Source organism: Ips typographus, linkage group LG7 (genome assembly GCF_016097725.1).
Source record: "Ips typographus isolate SLU linkage group LG7, UJ_Ityp_2.0, whole genome shotgun sequence".
Taxonomy (NCBI): domain Eukaryota; kingdom Metazoa; phylum Arthropoda; class Insecta; order Coleoptera; family Curculionidae; genus Ips; species Ips typographus.
In genome coordinates this window covers 4322961-4342176 of record NC_138428.1, presented here as the reverse complement: position 1 = coordinate 4342176, position 19216 = coordinate 4322961, and the positions used below count along the sequence as shown (strand labels likewise).

Here is a 19216-nt window from a genome sequence, read left to right as displayed (position 1 = left end):
GACTAGGAAAGAAGTTGTTTCAACTAATATGAAATGTAATTTAATTTTTTCTTTTGGAATTTGTTTGTACTCCTCATTAAATAGTCTAAATATTCAGGTGGAAAATTTTGTAGAACTTGCTAAAGTATCCAATGATCCATTTGCGTCTAATATCTTTTAAAAGTTTTTTTGGTATATTACTTTTTATCAAACCTTACCCACAATAATTAATACTATTTAGACCATCAAGTAGCTTCAAGATTAAACATCTCCTTCTAATAAACTTTTCTGAATATATCTGATCAAATTCAAAGTTTCAAGAAGGAAGACAAAAGTGGAGGAGGAATTTTTGTATTGATATGTTGTTTTGAGGCTGAACTAATTGAAAATCACTTGAACGAGTGTTCTATGAGTCCAGTGAGTATAATTCTTCCAGGCACAACGCTATTTTAGAAACATTAATTCTTACAGATCAGGAAAATTTCTGTGGAACATTCTTCTAATCTTCACTTCTAAACGTGATCCTTTTGACTGCCTTACAAACTATACTTTTTCTCAATATACCATTTTTAAGTGAACTAAATGAAGATTTATGTTCTCCTCAACACTATTACAAAAAATTTTCTTAAAGAGACTCTTAACACCTCACTCTTCTATATTTTTTCTGAATGTTATGTTAACTGATTTTAGAGACTCTTTGTATATTTATGACTTGAGAAGTGGCAACATTGCTCGAAAAACACTGGTAATTTGCAATTCATGCAAAAAGGACAGTTTCACTCGAAAAACCGGACAGAGAAACACGGGAAACGTTAATCTAAGGTCCAGGCGCTGGTCGGCCGGTTTAATCCCGCGAACAGGGTTGTAAAGTGGATAATATTAATTTTAACAAGGGCTCGAACTGGCCGGGATGCGGTTGGGAGTTTATGAATAATAATTAACCTTGCTTAACAAGGATACGGACGTTGGTGGCTTTGTGGTCTTTTTGCCAGACGAAGACAGTTAGGGTATAGTCTGATCGTTTAAAGAAGTGCCAAGATATGCCATATTTGCTGGAGATGATCATAAAAGCCCAAAATTTTGTACCAAATGATACAAAAAAACAAATGTTGACATTTTCTCGAAAACTTGACTATCGTAGGCAAAAGACTGGTTTGGTTGAATCACCTGTGTATTTCAAGTAGCAGAAAACTGTCTGAACATCTAACAGATAGTTCATGCAAAAAGACCATTTCTGAAAAACTTTTAAGGGAAGAAACCATACATACAGAAATTAACCGTAACAAGAACCTATATGGGTAAGACACATTAAGGTACAAAGCAAAACACAACAGATAATAAGCCCACATCCGACTTAACTAATCAGACTAGCGCCTCTATATTTTTTTCTTCAGTAGCAACACGCGTTTCGCCCCCTATATTATTATCTCTTGAACTTTTTCTCGTCAGCACACACACATAGTAGGTAAAACCTAATTAAGGGACGTAAAAGTAGAGGAAAAACCACACCGCCTGCGTCCTAATAAAAAACCGGGGCAAATCCTCTTCGAGCAATAACATTCAAATTCAACCGCCTCCCGAGCCTTATTAAAAAAAAAGGAAAACTAAGCAAAAATCTTATTTAACCCTCCTAATACCCTATTACAATAAAATTTCTGGAAATTAGGTGTCATGTTAAACCCCGTCTCGAAAAGAATATTAAAAAACTTGCCGGAAGTAATCATGGGGTGGTTGCATAGGAAAGGATGCTTCCATATAATTGATCGTAGTTTACCAAGTTCATAAAATTGCTTTATACTGACTTAGACTGTCAACATTGAAAAAGTAATAACAAACAGATGATAGCAATATGATATACTTAGAGATTGAAGCTAAACCACTTTTTTATCAAACTTTCAAATGTTGACCAAGCTGTAGAATTGTGCCAGATCAACACTGACCAGCTACAGCTTGGAAATATAGGCATAAGCATTCGAAGCATTATATTAATTTATCCATCCAATGGCGCTACAGCCCAAATCGGGCCTTGGCCTTTTCTATTTTCTTCCTCCAACCATCCCTGTCCTCCGCCGCCTTTCTCCAGTTTGGAGTTCCGAGCATGGATAGAGCGTCCCCCTGGATTTTGTCTGCCCATCGGTCTCTTAAATTCCAGTTTTTGGCTAAAAATCCTCTTGACTCTTCCATCCTTTGCAAATGCCTGGCCCATTTAAGTATTTGTAATCTTATTGTTGTTGCCAGGTCTGCCAGAGCTGGTATATCTCGTGGTTGTATCTTATTCTCTACTGTTCCTTTTCTTGGACCGTCCATGTATTCTGCGTTAAGATCGAATGCGTTCACCATTCGTGTTCACCACAGGTCTCGCTTCCATAGCATAACACTGGGCGTATTATTGTTTTATAAACTTTCAGTTTTGTTTTCTTGTGGACATTCCCTGATCTGATTATGGCGGAAATGTGGTAGTATACTTTATTGGCAATTACTGATTCTTCGTTGGATCTCCTTCATCTCGTCCCGTATGCATAGGTTACAGCCTAGGTAGGTAAAGTCACTGATGGCCTATTGTCGTGTTCTGGCCTCTTCTTCTATTGCTTCGGATCTGTATTAATACTTTGATATTATCTTCATTCACTTTTAGGCCCACTTCTTCAGCTGCGCCTTCTAGTTGTATGTAGGTTTCTACCGTGGTTTTCCTTACTGCGTATTCTAATGCTAGATTAAAGAGCATTGGGGCGAGTCCATCTCTCTGCTTGAGGCCTTGGTTTATTTTAAATGGGTCTTTTAATAGGTAGGTTTATTAATAATCGAAACAGTAATATAGGTAGACCAAATTCAGATATTTCTGAAAAAGACTGCAAACATGAACCAAAGAAAGATAAAAAAGGGAAAAAATAAGAAAGTTTTATTGTGCTTGGAAGAGAATGAAGACCAACACAAGAACCTTGAGAATAAAGCAAAACAAAGCTTTCCGGATTTTGAAATAATCTCTTCCTACAAATATGCCATTAAAAGCAAGGAATGCCCATGTACCTTATTTTGAAAATTAATTACAATTCAAAGTTTGGTACAACTTTTACATTAATTAGAAGCAGTGAAACTGGCCGAATTTACTTAGTTAAAACCAATTCGCCGTATCTGTGGAAACTGTGAAAACTCTTGTGACGGTTCTCCTATAAGGAAATGTATAACGTTCGCGTAATGCCGTTAACGACTGCCCTGAAATCCTTTTAAAAAGTGGTTGGAAAACGCGGGACGAGCATTAACCAAGGGGGAAAATCGTTCTCAAAATTAAAACCGACTCTGGCTCCGGATGAATATCTTCATATCTTGCCCCTTTAATATAAGCTTTATTAAGTCGTTGTGTTTGAGGGGGTTTTTGCCAACTACCAGCCAAAATGATGATGATTCTTTATTATACTAACCTCCAATCAAATTTTACAAAAAAAACTTAATATAAACTGTGACTAATAAAATAATGATTTGGATAACAGAAAGCCATTAATCGGACCATTTAACAAAACCATGTCACCGCGATGCTATTGAAAGTCTTGACATGTCTGGGAGACATTAAAAGTAGAGGCATGGCAGAGATAACCTAACAACGATACTATTACCTGTTACCTGCAGAGAGATAAGGCCTCCTCAGGGTACAAGGAAAGGTGCACGTTATCTCGGACGCTTGTCTCTTTAATTAAATCGATGGTGAATCCGACCGTTTCCAAACATCTTTTCTTATTTTTTTATCAACGAGAAGTGCACGGGGATGACAAAATTGTACGAGTAATTGGGCACTAGCTGTAGAAAGCGGCTGAAAGCCTAACAGTGAAGTGGATTTTGAAATTTAGTTGATTTACACACTATCAAGTGAAAAAGTTATAAAAGTAAATAATAAATCATATTTGAAAGTTGATCAGGTTCAAACCGAGTTTAATGGCGGGTACGTCATCATCTGAGATTCTGGTTTGTGGTATTATCTCATCAAATTAGATTAGAATTTTTATACTAATTTGGATGTATATCTGACGTTGGCTCTGATTAGCTTAGTTTAGTGTAGATTTTGTCTTGAATAAAGAGAAATCGGTCTGCTTTCCCTACGGTTTGAAAAACCTAGACTGCTAGAGGATGGAGGGTGTCATCGTAGATGGTTTCTTGAGAAAGTAGGTTGAGTGGAGAATTTTAAGCCTCCAAGGGGTAAGGTAAAGTTTGTGTATCTCACTTATATCAATTTTTTGCGTTTTTTAAGCCTTTTTAGGGAGTAGGTTTCATTTTAATCTTGAGTTGAAAAGAGGTTGGAGACAACTAAAGCAACTTTAGTAAAAAATATTTGTTTATATCCATTTGATAGTATTAGTCTTCTATGCAAGTACTTGATGTATGTATGTCAGGTAGGAATATTAGAAAAGTGTAAAAAATAGATGTTCCATCACTCAAAACGCTGTCAGAATACATAATATGCCCTGATCTAAATTGGCGTAACTTTTTGCTAATTTCCTGCCCTTATGATTCAGACCACATATTGGTAGTCATTAAGATATTTTTTTAAGTTGGTTAAAAAAATTGCCGCTTGTGTAACTAGTCTACCGATTATCTAAGGCGGCTTCTCGACACAATTAGGGCTTAAGTACAAAGTCGTGTAGTGGTCGAACGGCATGAGTGATGGGTGACAGCTGACCGGCGATGTTGGGCAAACTGGCCAAAAGGTCCGTGGCGAGGCTGCGAACGTTCGAGCCATCGAAAACGGTTTTTTCCTTCCGCAAATAATCCCCGATACCAAGTCTAAATATAAGCACGCGTTCCTAACAAATGTTATAGGATAATTTGGTTAAAATACGCATGCAAAACAACATGATTTGGCATATGTACAGGAATTTCAATCACCCGGGACTTGTCACCGCCTCTAAATTAGCACCTGCGTATTATTTATACTGTCCGCGAACAGTCGGGGGGGTTGTAAAATCGGACGCCGCGGACTATTTATAATCGCTGTGGCCTGTCCGATATCCAGATTTGAGACCGTTTGACCGCCCACGTCCCTAAACCCGGTTATTTAAGACAAACTACTGGATGGGCGACGATAAATTGCCCCTTGTTTGCCGGTTCAAAATGCACTGGCTCCGGTCCATTTCGTCTTGTCTACGACATGTAGCTGATGTGGTTAAATTAGATAGTTTTCTTGCCATTTGACAATGAATTTGTATTTTATGCGAGTTGCGAGTGGGCGCGTTACCATACACTCTGTTAGCTTAAACGCTAATTTGTTGTGTAATGTAACAATAATAGGGGAACGAGCTTTCTCAACGGGACTAGAATAGCACTATCATCGCACATACTAAAGCAATAATAAGGGCGATTAAGTGGAGCGTAAGCGGTGATTACGTCTCTTTAATTAAGACTATTAAATACTAAACGTCCTATACTTAAAGGTTTAATTCGTTCACGCACTTTTATTGTTTGTCTTCAATGTAAACGATTTATGGTTGTTTTATTGAGGTTAGGTCTTTTACTCTCACTCTAATGGTGTCCTTTTATTATATCAACACTCACTAAAAAACCACGCAAATAATATTTTTAGTTCATAGGTTACAAGTAAGTATTTTCTGATTGTATGTGTGTAAATGCTGTTTTTGGGGATATCCAAATGTGTAATAACACAGCCTCATTAAGAAAGGATTAGTTAAAGGATTTAATTTTTAAATCACACCTAAGTAAAGTCCAGTTTTCTCACATTTCTAGATGAAAACAGTAAAAAGCTGGATTTATGAACCGACACAACACAACACAAGCACAAGCATTAGCGTAACTTAAAACATGACACACACAAATCTGTTGCTGATCAACTGACTGTATTCAACTAGCAGAAACTTATTATATTCATTATACATAAGTATACAGGGTAATTCACGCTGATAGTATATTAGAAGTATCTAGAGAACGACTCAATATTTTTCGTTGAAATTTGGAGTGTAGCCTAGGATGTATTCAGATTAGTATGGATTACGATTGAATACCCCCTTTAAGGAACTAAAAATGTTTTTGATGTCATTGTTTAAGTAACTAAGTGTAATGGCAATTAGCGAAAGTATATTTGTACTATTTGCCATTTAAATTTGTCCAGCTTTAAAAAACGTAATTTAACAACAAAAAAAATTTATGGGAAAGCGGCAAACGTGTATCTTCTATCTTATATTATAATTTAATAACCTAGACATTTTGAAGTGTTATTTTTCCTCAAATTAGCAAAATAATTTAGACTTTAGACCATATTATTAATGCTTAAAATTTAGGTACCTAAAGTTGGTGTGGCACTAAATCTGGTCAAAATAATAACTTAAAAAAATAATATTTTCTGAATCAATCTATTTTCTTAATGGACTGAAAGAAAACTTGAAATACAAACTGAAATCTTTGTATAATTTATAAAATAAAAAAAAACTTCGCAGTCGGTAGGATTCGAACCTACGCTCCCAGAGGGAATCTGATTTCTAGTCAGACGCCTTAACCGCTCGGCCACGACTGCTTATACAAAAAACACATTTACGTGCAATCAACACATTCTAAACAATAATCTGATGATAAATGTATAATATAATTCAAGGTTTGATCACGTAATCATACATTACATTGAATGGAAAGCGCCAGATGAATTAAGCTGAACGAAGCTCAGTGAAGCAAGTTTGATGGAATGAATTGGCTGAATTAAGGTCAAATGCAAATTTTGAAAGTGAATATTACAGATGTAATAACGCGCTAAATTAAGTTCAAGTACAGGAACAAAGCTGAAAAAATAGGTGTTAATTGATCTGATAATAAAATTAAGTAGTAATTATTTTTATCATTGTAATTAAAGGATTGAAATAATTGATAAAATGTAGATAAACCAGCATCATTTTTAAGACATAAAAAACTAGGTATTATTACTATAAATCAGTTCTTCTGTCAAAATCATCCAACATTTCAGAATTAACCAACCTCAATTAGCCAACTTCAATTAGCTGATCGCGATTGACCGATCAAAGATGAAGTTTATGACCTTACAACCATTAACATATAAAGTAGATATTTACACTCAGTGTAAGTAGTAGTAGATACTTATTCAGTGGATATCCATAAAGAGTACTCTCTCTTGTACATTTTGCTCTCGGGAGAGCATGGTGACATCATGTTTCTATTGCTCGGATCGTATTTCTCCTTTCTGGTCTGTCCTGAGCTGCAAGAGAAGCTTATTCTTGCAGACCGTGACCAATGATTTCTATTCTTGAAAGCAGGGAACGGAGCTCTCAAGAGAAGTGTTGATAGAATGTGACAGAAGAAGCCTGACACTGGAGAGTTCTTGTCACATTCTACAGACCTTTCTCTTGATAACTCCCTTTCCTCGTTTCAAGAATATACACCCTGTGCGTCAGAGACCTTCCTCGTGGTCAGAGAGTACTACACTATAAGTATTTGACGAGAATGCTGATTTTGACTGTGACAGTACGGATAAAAAAATCACAGTCTGAGTAAAGAGAGAAGGTAATAATGGAAATTAGACACTCCAACAAATCAGCTGTTTACGTCATATGTCATTTTTGGAAGGGAAAACACAGGAAATGCTATCGTTAGTTTCATTATCGCTGCTATATGACGTTTTTTCTTTATTTCGTGGATAATTAGAAGTGGATTGTCAGTGGATTGTGAATTTTATTAGGCACTCCAAAATGTCAAATACAGCTGATTGAATCTTTTGGAAGAATTTGGCAGGCATTTGATGAAATATCAACTGAAAATCTTTAGAAAATCGCTAAATTTAAGCTAATATATCCATAAGAAAGTGTGTTTTAATGGCCGTGTTTGCACAAAAGTTTCAATAAGCTGTTTTTGACATTTCATTGGAGTGTCTAATTGTATTGTAGTAAGTTTTCTGTCTTCTTTTTTGACAGTTTAGGAAGGTTTAGGAACTTATCTTGGAAACTGAAGGAGATGAATTACAAAGCACAAAAGTTTGGACTAAAAATTCAGTTAGTACATCAGTTGACTGTAAATTCTAAATCAGTCAGTACCGTATTAAGCCGAAAAACTTCTGGGTCCGTTTCTGTCCGTAATCCATGAGAAACGAGACAATAATAAAACGTTACACTGCAACAACACGACGAAGCGGCAAAGAAAACATTACACCTAACCCGAGGGTTAATTCCGGTTAGGACCAACACGGACTACGTACACGGTAACCTAAACAAGGCGTAGCCGACATACATATTCGCGAATTGAGCGGGGCCCCGGGGCCCCATTTCGCCGGGGACCCGTAGCGCTTATTAGCGGAATAGCGGCCGAAACGTAGCGTTATGCATACGAATTGCCATCAGGGTTGTTCGACATGGCGGCGACTTTAGTAATTCGCAAAACCCCCCCTCAACATCCCCTGTTTTCAAGCTAAAAAGGTCATGTTTACCTTGTACCTACTCCGTGTATTGTTTCTTTTAATTAACGCTAGGGGGGTGAGGTAGAGGGATGGAGACAGCGGCGTGCCTTGAACAATTTTATGATTAAACGTTTTCAGGGGTGGTTTCTGAAAGGCACAATTTTTGCTTTGTATGGTAGTAGTTTATGTGGGGGGAGGGGGGTGAAAAATGGCCCAGAGTGAATTGCGTTTTAACAGCCGCCTCTAATCCATTAAAATTAAATCTAAACTATTATTTATCAGGGTCATTTATCCGCCGGTAATGGGGCCAAAGTTTAAAAACGAGCTGGACATTTAAAATTATTATAACATTAATAAAAACAAATACTGGCGATATTTCTGCCTCGGCGCGGACAAATTAAAATTTAAAGGGCGGCGCTCAAAAATAATTCGAAAATATATTTTGTGTGTCGTAAATTTGTCGAATGGCCTATCGTGTTTCAACATTTATCCAAACCGACGTTCGGTTTATTAGCGAAATTCGTTTATATTTTTTCAAACCCATTTTAGCTCCACTATACTGTCAAAACCACGCTATCTCTTATTTATTCTATTTGGAGTAGTTTTATTTTAAAAACTGCACCAATTTGTCCTAGTGATATATGAGCAATTCAATTAGGATGCCAAAAGTTTTAAAATTTTTGACAATTTTGTCAAATTATTTTGATTCATTAATCATTGATGACATAGTGAATCAACACACCACAGAATCTTCAATCCATCTTAAATAATAGGTAATTACAAAAAGCTAAGAAAATCTGAAGACAAGACACAAACAAAAAATTATTCTTCCAATCACTCAAAATAATAGCAAACGTGTCAATCTTCTGGTGGTGATAGCATTGAAAACCTAAAAATACTACATCAGAAAAATACAAAAACAGGATCTAGAACTTTTCCATTTTTTTCTTCACTACCAAAGTAGTGGACTTTTAGAGGCAAATATCTACTAGTAAATTGCTGTGTAAAACCCATTACTTTATTGAAAACTACTATATTATAGTAAAAATACTTATTAAATCCAAGTCAGAATTACGTAAAAGTGAATAAATCCATATAAAAAGTTGAGAAATTTGCAAGGAAAAAGTGATAATCAATACATTAATGCTAATTACATAAAAAAAAACAAAAATTGAAGAAAATCAAGATCACTGGTCTCTGATTTTTTATTGTGGTATAAATGTCACAATTATCTCTAACAACACTGATTCATTGTGTTGTATCCAATATACTAATTATTCTTTAAACTGTAGTTGTTCTAGAAAAACTAGGCAAACTAGTGTAATTCAATATTTTTGTCTGATTTCTTCTTAATTTTAATTAAATTCATGACTTAAAATTTATCAAGAATAAACCTTTCAGCTACTTTAAATGACGAAACTATCGACATTTCTTTGTTAATCCATTTTGACGAATAAATTGATAATTTATGGTTTGTTAAGAACAGTACAAATTGCTCTTTTTCTTTAACAATCCATATAATCTCTGCAAACTGCTCTGTTCATATGAATACCTTCTTCACATTACAAAAATTCTGCTCCACCCTCAAATCTACAACATCCTTCATTTTTAAGAAGTAAATCATCTCTAGGAGGTTGTGTACATTTTTCTAGCTTTTCTAAATCTTCTTCTCGTTTAAAGAAATTTTGACAATTTTTGCTGTTTTGTTAGTTAGCACCAAGACATTTCCAGATGATCTTGCATGTTCCAAGTCTCATGTGCATAATATATTTCAGTTGTGGAAGAAATACAAACTTCTTCTCGTTCAAGTGAAATAAGGATGATTTATTATCTTTAAAGGATTTTGAAGCTTTCTAGGAATTTTTAAATCCCACAAAATTGTTTCCAGTCTAAGTTCCCCCAAGTCTTATTGACCGTTCCTTCAGTGCATTTTAAGAAGTGACTGTTTTCGAAAAGATTTCTGAAAATTTTGCTCTCACCAAGACCAGTTTCAGTTAACTCATGAAAGAACCAGAAGTTGTTTCTAACTACAAACACGGTATAGTTGCTTAGAGTAATTTTTGTGTTGATTTAAATTCGCAATTATAAGTTCATACGATTTCAAAAATTTGAAACGCAATGTCACTTGGACTAAAACTCGCATAGAGGACTACATTCCATGTAGGTAGTATGGAAAAACAGGTCAATCTGGCTTAAACATATTCAAAATTGTCGTTGTTCAATATTATCGTGCTTATTTTCGTAAGCAAATCAGTCCATCCAGGAGATTAATTCGGTGCGTGTGCGTTACTGAAAAAGACTTCTCCAGTCAGTCAAGGGAGCTCCCTCAATGGGTTTTGCAAACAAAGCGGTGAGAGAATGTAAAAAATGATTTTTTCTACGACTCCTATAGAGAATAAAAATTTCCTTTTTTATTTGAGGCATGAAAATATCACTTTTACTATCTAGGGAGTGAAAGTTCCACCAGGGACCTAAATCTTGAAAGCAGGGAACGGAATTCTTAAGAGAAGTGTTGATAGAATGTGACAGAAGAAGCTGACAATGGCGGATTTCTGTCACATTCTACAGGTCTTTCTTTTGATCATTTCCTTCCCTCGTTTCATGAATACGCACCCAGAGAGACTCAAAGTACACACTGTGTAAAGACAGTTTGTCACTTTCTTCACAAATTGACATACATATCTTTAGTAACATCTTCTTTTTCAGCCAGGTATTAACATAGTATTAAACTGCTGCTTTTTCATAAACCATAACATTGGTGGCAGAAAAAAATTAGATGCGCAACTCTGGAGTAAACTGATTTTTGCACCCTTGAAGTTTAAAACCCTCCGCTTTGCGTTGGTCTCAGATTGTTCGCGGTAGCAAAAGTTGCACTTTCCTCCTAGTTGCGTGAATAACTATTGTATGAACCTGATCTAAAATCGTAAATTTATGATACAGTTGCCTTTGTCAATACACTAATAATAGTTCGGAGTGTCCCAAATCTTCGAGATATCTTCTCCATCAGACCTCTTTACAGTTTAGTCAATCAAAAAGTTACAGATATGTAATTCTCAAGATAATCCCAACTAAAAGATTTTTGTATGGTGTAAATTGTAAACATTAATGACCCTAAAAAACGACAATCAACAAATCAGAGACAGAGACAAAAAACAACCAAAGGCAATGGCTGTCACCGTTGTCGACTTTTCGGGACTCAAAATAGCTTTTTTTCGGTTCTTAAGCAGGTTTTATCGTTCCGAGATTGAAATCTGAAATTTTTATCAACGATACCTTTGAGCCCGGGCCGCCATTGGCGCCAACCGGGCCCTCATTAGATGCATAAAAATGTGGAAGAGTTGTTCTTCGGAACCAAATGTCGTTTTCGCTTTGTGAAGATGGACGCCAGTCGACGTGCTTGTTTTCTGTAATTGGCTGCATTTTTCAACCTCCCCAGTCGGAGGATTCTCCGCTTTGTTACTTTTATTAACGATTAGTGCCCAGAGGCATGTTAAGGTAAGAATTTCCCGCAGCAGTGAGTCTAGGAGACTAACCGCCGCTCTAATTACCCCAACGTAAATAACACGTTGTCAGACATACTTAAACAATATCTCAGACATGCAAATCGCCTCGTTAACCTCCGGATTACATTATCGCCTCGCGTATAATCCCGACGCGGCCTTACAGGGTGTTCAGCACCAGCCTTGGCAAGGACAAAATAGCGCGTCCGATAAACCAGTCAGCGCCTTTTCGGCCATCTTGAATCCCTATCGGCCGAGCTGCTGGTTAACAGGACGGTTTTTTTTCGGAACAGGTTGCTAAACGATAACGCTGCCGATAGGCGGAGCCCTGGTCGCCAGGTGACCTAACGACCACGCCCTCTACACGCAGGTAATATGATGCAGCAAGCTGTTCATAATATGATCTTGATTGGTGACGCTTTGTTTACCATTTTAAAGTTATTGAACATAAAACGCAACCAGGGTGCAATAAGCTGCCATTTTGTTTTTGTGGTGGCGCTGTATATTGTATGGTCTGTCATTGTGGTATTTCTTTGAGCCAGTTATTAATCACTACATGGACTCAAGGATGATTGTGTCATAAAACATGGAGATTAGTAAAAATGATAACTAATAACTCTACTATGTTTTGATATGATCCAAAAATGTAAATTGGTCTATTATGAAGGATTCTTCTCAATTTATTTTAACAGATAATCATAGACAGATTGCAGAAGGTCATACTAATATGAGCTCTTTTACTGCGATGAATTTGATAGCAATGTGGTTTGAATGATGATTTAGATTATCTGTTTTGAAGACTAGAGCAACCTTTGCTGTTTTCAGAATCAGAGACCACAACAGCTGACAATCTTGGTAAAGTTTTCACATTGAGATTTTTGAGGGTGTGAATGACTTTTAGAAAAAAAACAAAGTGAGGAAATGGGAGAATCTGAAGCTAAGAAAAGATCGCTTTCAAAACCTTTTCAGAAGTTCTTGCCTCACTGTCACTCACATTTTTGCAGCAGGTCATCCGGCTTCTCTGGGAGAATGCTGAAAAGTTTACCTTCTATTACAATAGTTAGATCGTGTGCTTATCCAAGGTAAAACGACAATTTTACCAACAGCTTCCTTAGCAGATCTTCTATAACTCTCTAACTCTTCCTTGAAATCCTCCTGTTAATGCTCCTTTTATGATAGTTTCTCCTAAACCACCTATTATCGTCGTGTTCTTTAGACTAGTTTCTATCCATTTACAGATTTTCGGTGGAGCTCATCATGCTTAAAAGCCTATGTGTGACACTAGCATACCAATGAAACTTGCTATTAAATTAATAAGAAACAACTTCAGCTTCATAGAAGCCACTGAACTAACCCTTAGCTGTATCTATTTCTTCCAAGATATTAATTAATCTTCTTCCAAGATAAGAATTATTTATTAACTACTTAGAATTAGCGCAGGATGATTAACAGCGTAAAATCATATGGGAAAACTATAGTAGCAACCTTTTTTGACCTCCCATCACAAAAGAGGAAATTATAAGAGCGGTGAATACATCCATAAAGATAGAAAGACGATTGGCCCATACCACATACCTGTAGAGTTGCTCAAACTATTGAACGACAAAAGCATCACAGTTCTTCAGACAATATTTAATCGAATCTATAACACAGGCGAATATCCCGCCAAATGGTTAACATTGAATTTTGTCCCCTTGCCGAAAAAGAACAATGCAACAAAATGTGAAGACCACAGACTAATCAGCCTCATGAATCACACACTGAAGATATTCCTTAAGATTACCCACTACAGAATATCAATAAAGTGCGAAAGAAACATCGGATCCACACAATTTGGATTCAGACGAGGTTAAGACACGAGAAAAGCATTAGTTGCGACTCAAGTACTGATTCAGAACTGCAACGATCAGAGAAAGGACATAATGCTTGTGTTCGACAGAGTCCAACATCATAAACTGGTCCAAATCCTAAATAGATTGGACATAGACCAAAAAGACATCCGCTGCATTCAAAGCCTATACTGGAACCAAATGGCTGAAATCAGAGTTGGTAACCATCTCACAGAAGCAAGACCAATTTGTAGAGGGGTGAGACAAGGGTGTGTTCTCTCCCCAATCCGCAGGAAAAAGATGTCATGGCTCCGCAACGTTAGGAAGTGGACAGGACTGAGGACAATGTAAGAACTAATGCACACCTTACGTAATAAGGAAGAGTGGACAAATGTGATCGCAAACATCCATTAATGGACACGCAGCAGAAGAAGAAGAATAACTTATACAAGTTGAAGGATGCGCCATGGGCGCAGCAATATCTAGTGTTGTAGCCCAATTGGTGATGGAGGACCTGGAATCTACCGCCCTATCCAAAATTAAATGTGACATCCCATTTTCAGGGGACAGTGTTGAATATATTTTGAGAGATTTTTACTGTAGAACTAGAAAACAACAAACAAATTAACATGACTTTGCGTCTGTGATGTGAATGATACACAAAATCAACCTAACCTTCTCGTTATTTAATCTTTTCGTCCAACCATCCTATAAACCAAAAGAATGTCATTGTGTCAAGCACAAAATTTAAATTTAAAACCAAAACTCCAGTCAACAAGAAAAGCAATGTAAACCAATTGAAATGTAATGTCTGCCCAGGAGTATAGTCTAGTATAGGTCAAACATCCCAATACTTAGAAAATCGGATGAAAGACCACAAATATGACATGACAAACGTCATTGCCCTTAATAACTATGAAAAAGCAACTAAACACACATTCAATTTTAATTATAATGAAATTAAGATACTGGGATCAGGAGAAAAACACCAAAAAAAGAGAAAAATTGGAATTTTTTGCAATCGAAAGCGAGCCAGCAGCAATAAACGACAAAAGCTAAAGATCTTCTTAAATCATGTTATAAAAGTTTATTATCAATTATTATGTTTCTAAAATCAAGGACTTTCACGACAACTTTTTTTAGATATTTTGATACATTTTAATGTCTATGCATAGTGAAGTAATTAACAATCAAGGCTTGCTATACAAAGATGTACCTCAGATTTCTTGTTGCTTGGACTGTTTAAGCACTACTTTTCGATATGTTTTACTTTGTAAAAAGAGAAGAGACAACTATGCAGACTTTTGATATCCTTACCACATAACTGTGGACTTCTAAAATGTCAATTTCTGACTTTTATTGAGGTGGTTTGTAAAGGCAAATTAAATCGTCTGATTTTTTTTACTATCGTTATCTTAATGAGCTAGAGGATTTAATAAAAGAAATACGGACAGAGGCATGGCATTTTGTCTAATAAACCTACACGACACAGTCGTTAAAATTAAACTCGTTTATCTTACGGGTGTTTTTTGTAATTGTTTCGCTCCTTGAATAGTAATCAGCGTTTTTCATGTTATTAAACCAAGTGAGGCGTTGAGTAATGTAGTGTTACCACTGTTCAACCCGCAGCAAAGTTAATTAAACGGTTCAACGGTCCGTTTTATGATCCCTAGGTTCGAAAATAACCGATCTCATGCTGTACACCCATTCGGGTGGTTTGCAACAGAAAAACACACTCCATTAATCGGGAACCGCGCCTACAAAAAACCTCTCCAGCTTATTAAAAAGTCTCTCGGAGCCCCCGAAACCCATCATAATCATCGATGGCCAAACTATCGATACTAGTTCGTTAACTGGACGGGTCACGTGAATTTTATAATTAAACAAAAGCATTACGAAACACAATGACCCTTTAACACGTGACCCTTTATCAGTCAAGGAGTAGCGGGGGTGATAACCGGGGGGCAAGGGGTGGTGAAAACCATTCTTTGTTGCTACTGGCATAAAAGGATTCGCGAACTTTTTAGAAGAGAGAAAAAAGAGGGAGTCTAATTACGGCGGACGGCATTAAGCGGCTCAAATGGGCCATAAAAACAAAAGTCTAATGACCGCGAGAATTCGGAAAAATGCCCCTAATTGCGACCCTAATTCTCCTTTTAAACTCTTTTCCGAAGGCCCTGGGTCATGTTAAGAAGACGCCTTTGAAGGAAAAAAGCGTCAAGATTTGGCTTTTTCAACGCTACAGAACCGAACTTTGGATTTTCCGAAACGTTCAAAAATCACTCAATAGTAACCTAGCTGCTAGTCTGATTTGATGTTAAAAATGATGAAGATAAACATATTAAGAGAGCAGTTTTTGCTTGATGACGATGATCAGAACTATCATTTAGTTAAATCAGTAATAAGTTCTGGGAAAGAGTAGTATTCAAAACCTTGCCAATTCCTATAAGTAGTAGAATACACCTTCGTAAAGTTTCCACAAGAGAATCAAAAGAATCTAGTAAATAATTCAAAAGTGTTGTAGCTCCAGAATTTCCTAAAAATTATTGCATGATGTCAATAATTACAAATAAATAACCCTTCAGACAATTGGAAAATACCATTACCTAAACGGAAACGGAAGAAAATAGAATAGTTTTGCCGACGATACGTATGTTATGTACAGCACTAAAATAGTCATCATAATAAGTATTTAGAATATGATGCACACTACATTTAAAGTAAATTATTGAACTTTTCTTGTGGATTAGTGAAAATATAGATTACTAGATTTCTCTAGATTAGTTATGTCTCATCTTCTGGATTTTAGTGTTCTTAACATTGATTTATATTGGTTTATTCAACTAAAGCATATAAACACAAAAATTATAGCTTCTGAGACACATTTTTTGGGGAAACATCCAGACGCCTGCCCTGTTAAAAAACATCTTAATTATTACTCACGACTTGAAAAAGGGGTAAATTTCAAAAGAAGGGGTTCTTAAAGATTTCGAGACCGACATTAGCAATAATTGATGCGGATCTCGACGATTCTTATAGGCTTTAAAACCTCCACGACATTAGTGCCCCTCGATTAGTTCCGAGTCATTTTTCCTTCCAGGAAAACCCGCGTTCGTAACTGACGTTCCTGATTCTCCGGAAAAAAACCGAATCAAACTGGAGGCTTAAATTTTTCTGCTGTTTTTACGACGTACTCGGAAAAAGTGCGTAATAAAATTTGCATATCAAAAAAACGCCAGTCACGAAAGTACCTTCTCTAGTAAAACGCTGAGTGAAACATTTGTATACAGGAACAATAACCGTAAAAAAAAGCACCCTCAAGAGAGGGGGTAGAGAGGAGGTAATTAACGAATGTCGCCAGATTTGAATTAACAGTTTTGCTTGTCCCGCTTTGAATTTCCAACTGGTTTATTCAGTATTTTTCTTCATTCCTGCAAAATTGATACGTTAATGCGGCCAACCAAAAACAACGAAAATCCATGCCCCGTCATTAATAAACGTCACCTTTTTTCGCCCCGTTCCCTGTTCAAAACTACCCTTAAATAAAACATATAGTTTTACCCTCTGTTACCCCCAACCCTGGACTATCAAATCGACTAGAGAAAAGTACCAAACCCAACAGATAGTTTTTTACGTTTTGTGGTATCTACGTTAATAATTTTAAAAACGATTGATACTTAATTAAGTAGAATGATGGCAACGCTGTAAATCGAATTCTGAATTTTGTGCTTGTGGCAGAATCTGTTTTTAAAACAAAATTTGAGTGTTTTAAGTGAAAAAAAGCTTTTTACAGTGTTTCACTCATTATTAGAGATTCTAGGAGAAGATTACACTATATAGCTAAAAACTCATTTGACTTGTCGTCTAGGGGTGCAATAGTCAAAGTTCAGAGGGTGTAATAAATGCTTTAGAAGAAAGTTAAAATCCTGGCGAGGGAAAGCGTGTAATAAGCCAATTTTAATCATCGAATATTAACGAGGGGGGTGTAAATAATAGATCGGGCGCTATTAAGAGGGGTGCCAAACAATGCAAAAGCTGCCGACCGTGCTCTATGTTTTTCTAATGCTTTCATTTGTGTGCGGTAAACACTTCTATGCATCACGTGTACAGGGTGTTCCCAGAATCCGTCCCATTCGATTCGCTTCAAGAAAAGTCAATGCAGATTTCAGACATTTTTATCATAAATCACGTTTTTTTGTAGATTTGTCTTTAACCCATGTATGTTGTTTTTATTTGAAGTAAGACCTTCCAGAATGGAGAATCAGGAAGATACTAAGAAGAAATAAAAAAAATTTCTATTACTATAATAGAAGAAAATTTAGAGGTACCTCCGATAAAAAAATTGAACTGACTGAACTTTGATGGCACCCTGTTTATTCAATTCAAAAATACTGTGGTCAAAATGTGACAGTACCCTGCCCTTGTCAACCATTTCCGTCACATTTTTTCAACAAATTTTTGCTTTGTAGCATGTGATGAGCAACCACAAATTTCAATTATTTACATTTGCAACATTTTCTCAAATGCTGCTCGTACGTTGCTCAAAAAAGATGTCTCAAAGTAGGGTACGAGATGAAGAACAAGGCTTTCGTCAGATCGTAAGAGTTTATTAGGATAAGAGCGGCGCTCTAATTCTGGAGTTGCCAACAAATGTTCGACACATTATGAACCGAAAGAATTTCCGAAGACAGGCTCATTTACTAAATTCTCTCGTGTAAACACCATCAGTCGAAAATAACGAGACGAGAGAAGAATGATGGGGCGTGATTATTTTAAGAAGGAATCCGAGAGACCGTTTGGATTTGTGAATGGTCGGTCTATTTCTATCCAGAACGTCACAGTGTCATCGGCGGAATGTTAAGTGTAGATAGTGCAATAGAAACTAATCGAAATTTATTAGGCGTTTGATAACAACCGAAGGGGTGTCACATACAGTCAAGTGGACCGCCAAAAACATCGGTTATCATTAACGACCGTATTTGTTTGTCATAAATTCTCATTGACCTTTCAACTAGCGTCTTTATTACTACAGATAACAGTCAACTGCGTCAGAACTTCTCCCAGAGACCCTAAATTTAATTATACACAATCCCACCGATGTAATATTTATGTATTTATTTAAATGCGATGGTAATACCCCCAATCCTCCGTTTTGAGGGGGCGGTTTCTGGGACGCCGTTCGGCTTTTCGCCAATTTCTTACCAACGTTGCCAAACCTCCTGCAAAACAACTTCCAGAACAAGAGTAAACACCCTGTAATCAGAACTCATGGGGGTTGAATCGGCAACGCGGCCTTTAAGAAATGACACCGCCAATTCGTAATGATTGCGAGGGAGGTGTGTCGAGTGTATAAAAGACCATTTTCTGGTTCGGTTAGTCGAAAACGATTTAATTCGTGGGGGATTTGGGTAATTTTTATTTAAATCCAGACGCTTTGCTTTGCAGAGAAAAGGAGGTTTTATGCTGCGGTCGTTAACCGTTGGAACCACAAACACAGTACAAAAACAAAATAA

At 36.5% G+C, this 19216-nt stretch overlaps 1 non-coding gene across 1 annotated transcript; it reads right to left on the bottom strand.

Annotated features, from left to right (window-relative positions):
* Window positions 1-6411: 6411 nt before the first annotated feature.
* On the bottom strand, window positions 6412-6493 carry TRNAS-AGA (transfer RNA serine (anticodon AGA)). Its single transcript has one exon. It is a non-coding gene; the product is annotated as a tRNA-Ser (tRNA).
* Between the last annotated feature and the right edge of the window lie 12723 nt (window positions 6494-19216).